Raw genomic sequence first — 8,188 nt, forward strand, 5'->3', positions numbered from 1 at the left:
GAATCTCAGCTACTGTTTATTGTATTTGCACAATTTAACACTAATATCCAATATCCTTATATAATTTGCAGTCAAACTTTCTTTTGAACTAATATTAATGACCATAAATGACAAATGTGATGACAAAAGTTCAAGTCATCACCAGGAGTTTCAGTGTTTATTCCCATCTAGGGCCAGTAAGGATTACCATCACAACCACTGCAATGCTTCCATTTATAGTTCATATTTATTCCTTTAATAGCTGAAATAAGCCGGTTTAAGACACACAAATGTCTTATTTTATGCTGGATTTGAAAAAGAGAACACTTTCAGGGTCGTGAACCTCAATGAGTCCAGACTCAGAGGGACCCTGACTGACTTACACTTCCATGACATCCTCACCTTCTCAGTGAGCCATAAGCGGCAACCTCCACAGGTTAAAAGTGAAGCCTCTGTAGAAGTGCATAAAACTGCAGTTCCCCCCTTCATTCACGCATCACCCACTTCCGCTCCAAAAGAGAGCGAATCCTCATAGACTCCCATGTTAAAAGGACCAACTTCATAGCAGAAATAAACATGTTTACAGCAGAAATAAACATGTTTACAGCTTGATACAAAAATCCATTTACGTTTAATAGGTCAGGTTTACCTCCATGACAACTGTGGGGGGAGTGAATTTTTTTCTAACTCGACCGTTTAAAAGTAATTTAATCTCGAAGTTTGGCATATTTAGGGACGTGACCTTTTGATTGACAGGTACCCGATCTCCCGCTTCAAGTAAGAAGAACGTAGAACAACTGTGGTTTTTAGCCGGTTAACAACGTTACTTAGCTTTAGCCCGCTTACCTCCGTTAGCTGGTTAGCGCCTGTTATTTCAGGGTTAGCTCGGTTAGCTCTTAGCTACAAAAAAGCTCTGAGTTCGCTCGATGTCAATCATCCACCATGACGCTCACAGCCCCCATCTCAGCTCCGCCTCTTTGCCCATATTTGTATTTTCCGGGTGAGTCGACACGCATGCCCCTGCCAAGATGGTGATGGTAGGAACTGCCCACCGAGCTTCAATTCAGCTCTTCAGAAACCTACGGGTGACGTCACAGAGACTCCGCCCATCTTTTCATATACAGTGTATGATGAGGCAGGTACAATCTCACATGGAGAGACGGGTAACGTCCAAAGATCAACTTCATGTGTCCCACTAAATATCTGCACCTTACCTTGTTCAACATGCACTGTTTCTTGTTGTTGACATGTTGCGCTTGGTTGCAGTTTAGTGGCTGTAATAATTGTTTCTTGCCCCTCTAACTATGGCTTTATTGTTCTATTGTCATATTGATTCTTTATGCAACATTTTATTTGCCCTGATAGGAAAAATACACTGTTTTTTACTATTGAACAATAATTAAAATAACTATACATTTACTTGTGTTTCATCCTTAAGGCTGCAGTGTTTGGCCCGTGGCTCATTTTCAGTTTGGCCCTTGGAGGCAAAAAGTTTGGGCACCCCTGCTTTATACGATATAATCAATAAATTCCAGTAAGTACATCTTAAAACTGGCATTATTTTTAGAACTAACCAGGCCTGTTTCCCCGTACATGTTGACCCCTAGCTGCTTTCAGCATCATGTTGAGGAAGTAAACACAGAAAACAAAGAAATTTTCCGGTTTCGTTTCAACAAAGGTTCATTGATCCTGAAAACACCTGTGAGATCCACTTTTTAGGTGACATTACTTTAGATGGAGTATTTATATTTATAGATGTGAATTAGCTCATATTTATCAGCCAGAGACTGATGTGATTCTGATTTATCTGACAGACTAAATAAACAACAGAAGCAGCTTTTCTGGAAACACCAGAACCTGAAACACAGAATAAAGCTGCTTCTCTCTCGTCTCTAAGTGTTTTTAGACAATAAAAAGGAGCATTTATACTTCCATTTACCAGGTTTACCTTGCTAATATAAAGTTACACCACATTTTCATGACACATTATGTTCCAAGGTACCAGAATATGTGATGCGAACTGTTCTGCTCTTTTGGGGTCTGACCAAGCCAACCCTAAAGGATGGATCTCCACACACTGCAATCCACTGATTGGTCGAAAGATTAGGAACAGTACCACGTTTCATTCAACTCAAAGACAGCTTTATTGCTTCTGTATGTGGAAAGTGACAAAAAACACTTCCAAAAAGCTGAGTTTAAGCTTCAGCAAGTCATCTTCCTCACGTCTACATGACCGAATATGTGATTGGTTGATTAGATTTTTATGTTAACAAGCTACTGATCAGGTAAACCTGATAATCAGGCCGGTACGTGAGTGTCTGCACACATTTTAGTAAAAAAACACTGCATATTAATACGAGTGCATCCCTTAAATGATACTTGTGCTGACTCTCATGCTCTCATGACGTGCAGGCTGCTCCCCCGAGGGCCAATTAGGACGGATCCTCTCTGGTGTACGAGTGCATGCTGCTTCATCTCGACACACATTAAAGCTGGTAAAATGCTGCTTAAGACTGCCGTCTGAGGCTGCATCTACCGACACGCACACGACACACGCCGCCTTTGTCTTTCAGGTGCATTCTGCTCGGCTTGGTGCTCGGAGGGGTAAATTATCACTGGCCTTGTGCTGCATTATCCACAGAGCTGAGCTTGGAGTGCTGCACCGCAGACACTCACAAGCACAGAAATGTGGTCTCAGACAGGAATCAGGTTGGTGTTTTGCTGTTGCTTTCATCCTGTTTTATTTGAACTACTGATGTTCTGTTTTAACCTTGTTATTGGGATTAAAGGGACCGCATTAGACTGGTTCCAGACATATTTATCTGATATATTTCAGTTTTTAAATGTAAATGATGAGTCTTCCTCACACACCAGGGTAATTCATGGAGTTCCTCAGGGTTCTGTACTTGGACCAATACTTTTCACATTATACATGTGGACATATCATCAGGCAGCATGGTATAAATTTTCATTGCTATGCGGATGACACTCAGATCTACCTCTCCATGAAGCCAGATGAAACCAATCAGTTTCTTAGATTACAAAGATGTCTTGCAGACATCAAGACCTGGATGACTCTGAATTTTCTCCTTTTAAACTCAGACAAGACAGAGGTTGTTATCTTTGGGCCTGGAAAACTCAAAATTATCTAGTTATGAAATTAATCTGGATGGCATTAATCTGGCCTCCAGTGTGACAAATCTTGGAGTTATTCTTGACCAGGATTACTCTTTTAGCTCACATTTAAAACAGGTTTCCAGAACCGCCTTCTTCCACCCGCGTTATATTGCAAAAATTAGGGGCATCTTGTCTCAGAAAGATGCAGAAAAATTAGTCCATGCCTTCATTACTTCCAGACTGGATTACTGCAATTCCTTATTTATGGGTTGTCCCAAATATGCCCTGAAAATTCTCCAGCTGATCCAAAATGCTGCAGCGAGGGTTCTGATGAGGACTAGCAGGAGAGATCATATTTCACCAGTTTTAGCCTCTCTACACTGACTCCCTGTTAAATCCAGGATAAAGTTTAAAATTCTTCTCATATATAAAGCTCTCCATGACCAAGCTCCATTGTACATAAAAGATCTTCTAGTTCCATATATTCCAAATGGAGCACTTCGCTCTAAGACTACAGGTTTACTGGTGGTTCCCAGAGTCTCAAAGAGTACTATGGGAGGAAGGGCCTTTAGCTATCAGGCTCCTCTCTTATGGAACCAGCTCACACCGTGGGTTCAGGAGGCAGACTCCCTCCACACCTTTAAGATGGAGCTGAAAACCTTCCTTTTCCATGATTCTTATAGTTAGGATATGAGCATCTCCTGAGTTGGAGTCTGCATGTACGGGACCCAATTGTCCAGGTTATGCTCTTTGCTCTTATAGTTATGGGTAGTCTAGCCATCCATTACTTATGTAGCATTGGGGATGTTACATGATGCACTGAGAAGTGCCTTGCTCTATTTCTCTAATATATTAATATATTGATGTATAAATATATGCCAATATTGTCGTCTCTAACTTATTTCTCCTTTTTTCTGCAGGTCTTCCTGAATAAGTGCAGTTGTACATGTTGATCTGTCTTTCCTGTCGTCTCCACCCCAACCAGTCGAGGCAGATGGCTGCCCTCCCTGAGCCGGGTTCTGCCGGAGGTTTTCTTCCTGTTAAAGAGAAGTTTTTTCCTTCCCACTGTCGCCGCGTGCAGCTCAGGATGGAGGATTGGATCCAAGTCATGATTCGATGCAATCAGTTGGTTTCTATCATAGGATATGTATCAATTGGCTTGAAATGATGTGTGTGTAAAGTGTCCTGTGACAACATTGTTGTGAAGTGGCGCTATACAAATAAAGCTGAATTGAATTGAACCTTAGTAGCTCAGTGAAACAGCAGAAATAGCTGAGATTCATCCAGGACTCCAAGCAACCAAATAAAACCGGCCACAAGAGCTTAAAAGGTATGACTGCTTTGAGTAATCTCTGTGAGACCAAAGTTGTGACAGCGGATGTGGAAAACACAACAAAAGGGGAACTGAACAGTCAGTTCATAACAGGGGGAAGGAACCTACCAAAGCACTGACACAACATCTTTAAGTTTGCATTTTCGTACATTTATTCAGTTTTGGGGGGAATTCAGAAGATATTATCCATGCTTTGGGATTTTCCAATGATCCTATCTAATCCTATCCGTATGAGCATGAAAGTGAATGTGTAAAAAAATAAGATACAGTTGTGCTCATATTTCTTCATCCCCTTTCATGAAAGAAAAGGCTGAATTTACAACAGTCACTCAAATAACTGGAGACTTAAAAAATGAGGGATATTCATGCGCAGTAATCTGTCTGAAAACTTTGTATACTGGTGGCTTAAATCAAAAATATGCAGAATACACATTCACTTTCATGCTCATTTTACTTTTTAGACAAAAAAAGTGCACAAATTAAAAGCAAAGTTCATAAAAATCCTGGCTTGCTGCCTCCATCGATGGCTCTACTTCATCACACACGGCTCTCTGTGCTTAAATAAACTCAATTTCGGTTTGAAGTTACGTTCGGACACAAATTGAGTTTAGCATACACAGGAATGTACAAATTGCAAGTGCAATTCTCCCATCAACAGTCACTTCAACTAATCAGGTTTTCAGATTAGATTAGACTGAAGACGACCAGCAGTAACCAAAATAAAAAAAAGGAAGGGTGCATAAACAGATGTCCATGGAATAGTGGCTTAAATGCATTTAGCTGCTTGCAACCATTCACTTTCTCAGCTTACTTAAGTCCCTTGTTTTGACTCGGAAATCCTGCATTTTGCAACACAAACACCATGTACCTTACTATGCAGGTTGCACCTGTTAAGAAACACATGCATGTGTTCAAATACACTGAAATGAACCACTATCCCCATGGTAAATCAACTCAATCCAGAGGAAACATCGAAATATTGATGCTACTGTCTCTTGCTTGAGTCCTGCTTGTATTTATTCGTAAAAAACATGACCTGCAGTAACAGAACTATAGTGATCTGTTACATATAACTCTTATAAAGCCATTGGACTAAAACAATGCAAAAGCAATACAAAAAAATGTCATATAACACCAATATTTTTTGTTGCCTGCACCTTGAAGCAATTAGCTCAATCATGCAAGCAAGACTGGGATGCTGGAAAGAACTATGAACTGGTCAAAGGTCATTAACACAAACCTCGTTCTCAAGCTGCACATCAGAAACAAACTAAGATACAGTTGTGCTCATATTTCTTCATCCCCTTTCATTAAAGAAAAGGCTGAATTTACAACAGTCACTCAAATAACTGGAGACTTAAAAAAGGAACAATAACTAAAAATTTGCAAAAATATAATTTAGTAATATAAGACACTGTTTTTTTATTTAATTGAGTTGAAGAAAGATTAAAAAAAAAAATAAATAAATAAAAAAATTGGTCCTGGACAAATTAGAGACTTTTCTGTTGAACAGTGGGACAAAATACCTGTCAACAGGTGCAGAAGTCTGACTGAGAGGAACAGAAAACACCTGACTGGAGCAGAAACATTAAAGGATTGTTCAACTAAATATTAGTTTATAAGTGATGTAATAGATTATCTCATTTGTTTGCTTTTTTTAAAAAAAATATTTCTATTTAACCCGACCTAGAAAATAATGTAATGATTTTCATAAAATTTTTATTTATTATTACTTCAGTCAATTACAGCTTATTTTACAGGCAGCTGTTTTTTTCCTTCTTTAATGAAAGGGGATGAATTAATATGAGCACAACTGTAGATCCAACAACACTAAGTGCAGCAAATATTCTGATTGGTAGCAAAGAGAAGAAGGTCAGCGTTGGTAAACACCTGGAGAGTCGAGTTCTCAAAACCACCAATCAGGTCTGGAACCTTGGAGCGTTGATAGACTCAGATCTGACTTTCAGCAGCAACATAATTAAAAGTTTAGTCTGCCAGTAAGACCAGTAGAAACTCCTCCATGCATTCATCTCCAGCAGACTGGATTACTGGAACGGTCTTTTAACAGGACTTCCTAAAAAAAACCGTTAAACGTCTGCAGCTCATCCAAATGTTGCTGGAGCTTTAACAAGAACTAAGAGGTCTGAACACATCACACCAGTTTTAACATTTTTACACTGGTTTCCCGTTTATACTGGTTTCCAGTCAGTCACAGGATAGATTTCTAAACCCTGCTGGTTGTTTACAAATCCCAGAACAGAGACCAGACCAAAGTCCAGACCAGAGACCAAACCAAAGTCCAGACCAGAGACCAGACCAGAGACCAGACCAAAGTCCAGACCAGAGTCCAGACCAGAGTCCAGACCAAAGTCCAGACCAGAGACCAAACCAGAGTCCAGACCAGAGACCAGACCAAAGTCCAGACCAGAGACCAGACCAAAGTCCAGACCAGAGACCAGACCAGAGACCAGACCAAAGTCCAGACCAGAGTCCAGACCAGAGACCAGACCAAAGTCCAGACCAGAGACCAAACCAGAGTCCAGACCAGAGACCAGACCAAAGTCCAGACCAGAGACCAGACCAGAGACCAAACCAAAGTCCAGACCAGAGTCCAGACCAGAGACCAGACCAAAGTCCAGACCAGAGACCAGACCAGAGACCAGACCAAAGTCCAGACCAGAGACCAGACCAGAGACCAGACCAAAGTCCAGACCAGAGTCCAAACCAGAGTCCAAACCAGAGTCCAGACCAGAGTCCAAACCAGAGTCCAGACCAGAGACCAAACCAGAGTCCAGACCAGAGACCAAACCAGAGTCCAGACCAGAAACCAAACCAGAGTCCAGGCCAGAGACCAGACTAAACATGGAGAACAGCATGTTACGCTGCAAACAAGTGGAACAAATTGCCATTGGAGATTAAACTTTCACCAAATGTAGAAACTTTTAAATCCAGGTTAAAAACATTTCTTTTCTCATGAAATCTGCACAGTAACTTTTTTTTTTTTTTATTATTAATTCTGCTTTGAATTATTTTAAAATAATTTAGGATTTTGCTGTGATTTTGTTAGTTGTATTGTCTTTTATGCTTTTTTTCTGTAATGCTTTTAATGTTTGAATTGTCTTGTACATGAAAGGTGATATGAATAAAATAAAAAACAAACTTGCCTAATGTAATTCTGACACCAACATGGCTGCAGACTCCTGGTCACATATAATATACTGGGGAGTAATAAACATGTTCACAGCCTCTTACTGTACGTGATGGTCACACTTGTCATTGTTTCTATGTGTTTAACAACGCATTTTATCCAAAAATGTCTCCTGATGTAAGTTACACTATGAAAACTACAACAAATCTGGTCATCTTGAGTGTGTAAGCAAAAAGCTCCAGGGTGTGTTAGCTTTGCACAGCCCCCCTGGTTAGCTGGCGACCAGCTGATTGCTTTAGCATCGCAACGTCTCAACAACTTTCAAGCTTCACGGTGACGTTTTTTCAACTGAATGGCCTTGAATTCATTTTTCCAAAAATAAATAAATTAGTTGGTGATATTAATAGAAGACTAGAAGCGTAGCATGTTCCTGGACGTCACAGCTGTCATGTTCGCTCTGGCTGAGACGCGGCTGCGGCTGAAAACTGTCGCTAGCGCGAGCCGTGATTCGCGATTCTCTCCAGGCTAACTAGCATGCTAGGCGGCTAGTGCGAAGGGCTAACTAGCATGCTAGGCGGCTAGCGCGAAGTTCTAACTAGCAGGCTAGGCGG

General features: G+C 40.6%; 1 protein-coding gene across 1 annotated transcript in view; it reads right to left on the minus strand.

Annotated features, from left to right (window-relative positions):
* Window positions 1-8,188, minus strand: part of wdfy3 (WD repeat and FYVE domain containing 3) — a 137,567-nt gene that overhangs the window by 129,144 nt on the left and 235 nt on the right.

This window comes from Telmatherina bonti (assembly GCF_933228915.1).
Source record: "Telmatherina bonti genome assembly, chromosome: 13".
NCBI classification, from domain to species: Eukaryota; Metazoa; Chordata; class Actinopteri; order Atheriniformes; family Telmatherinidae; genus Telmatherina; species Telmatherina bonti.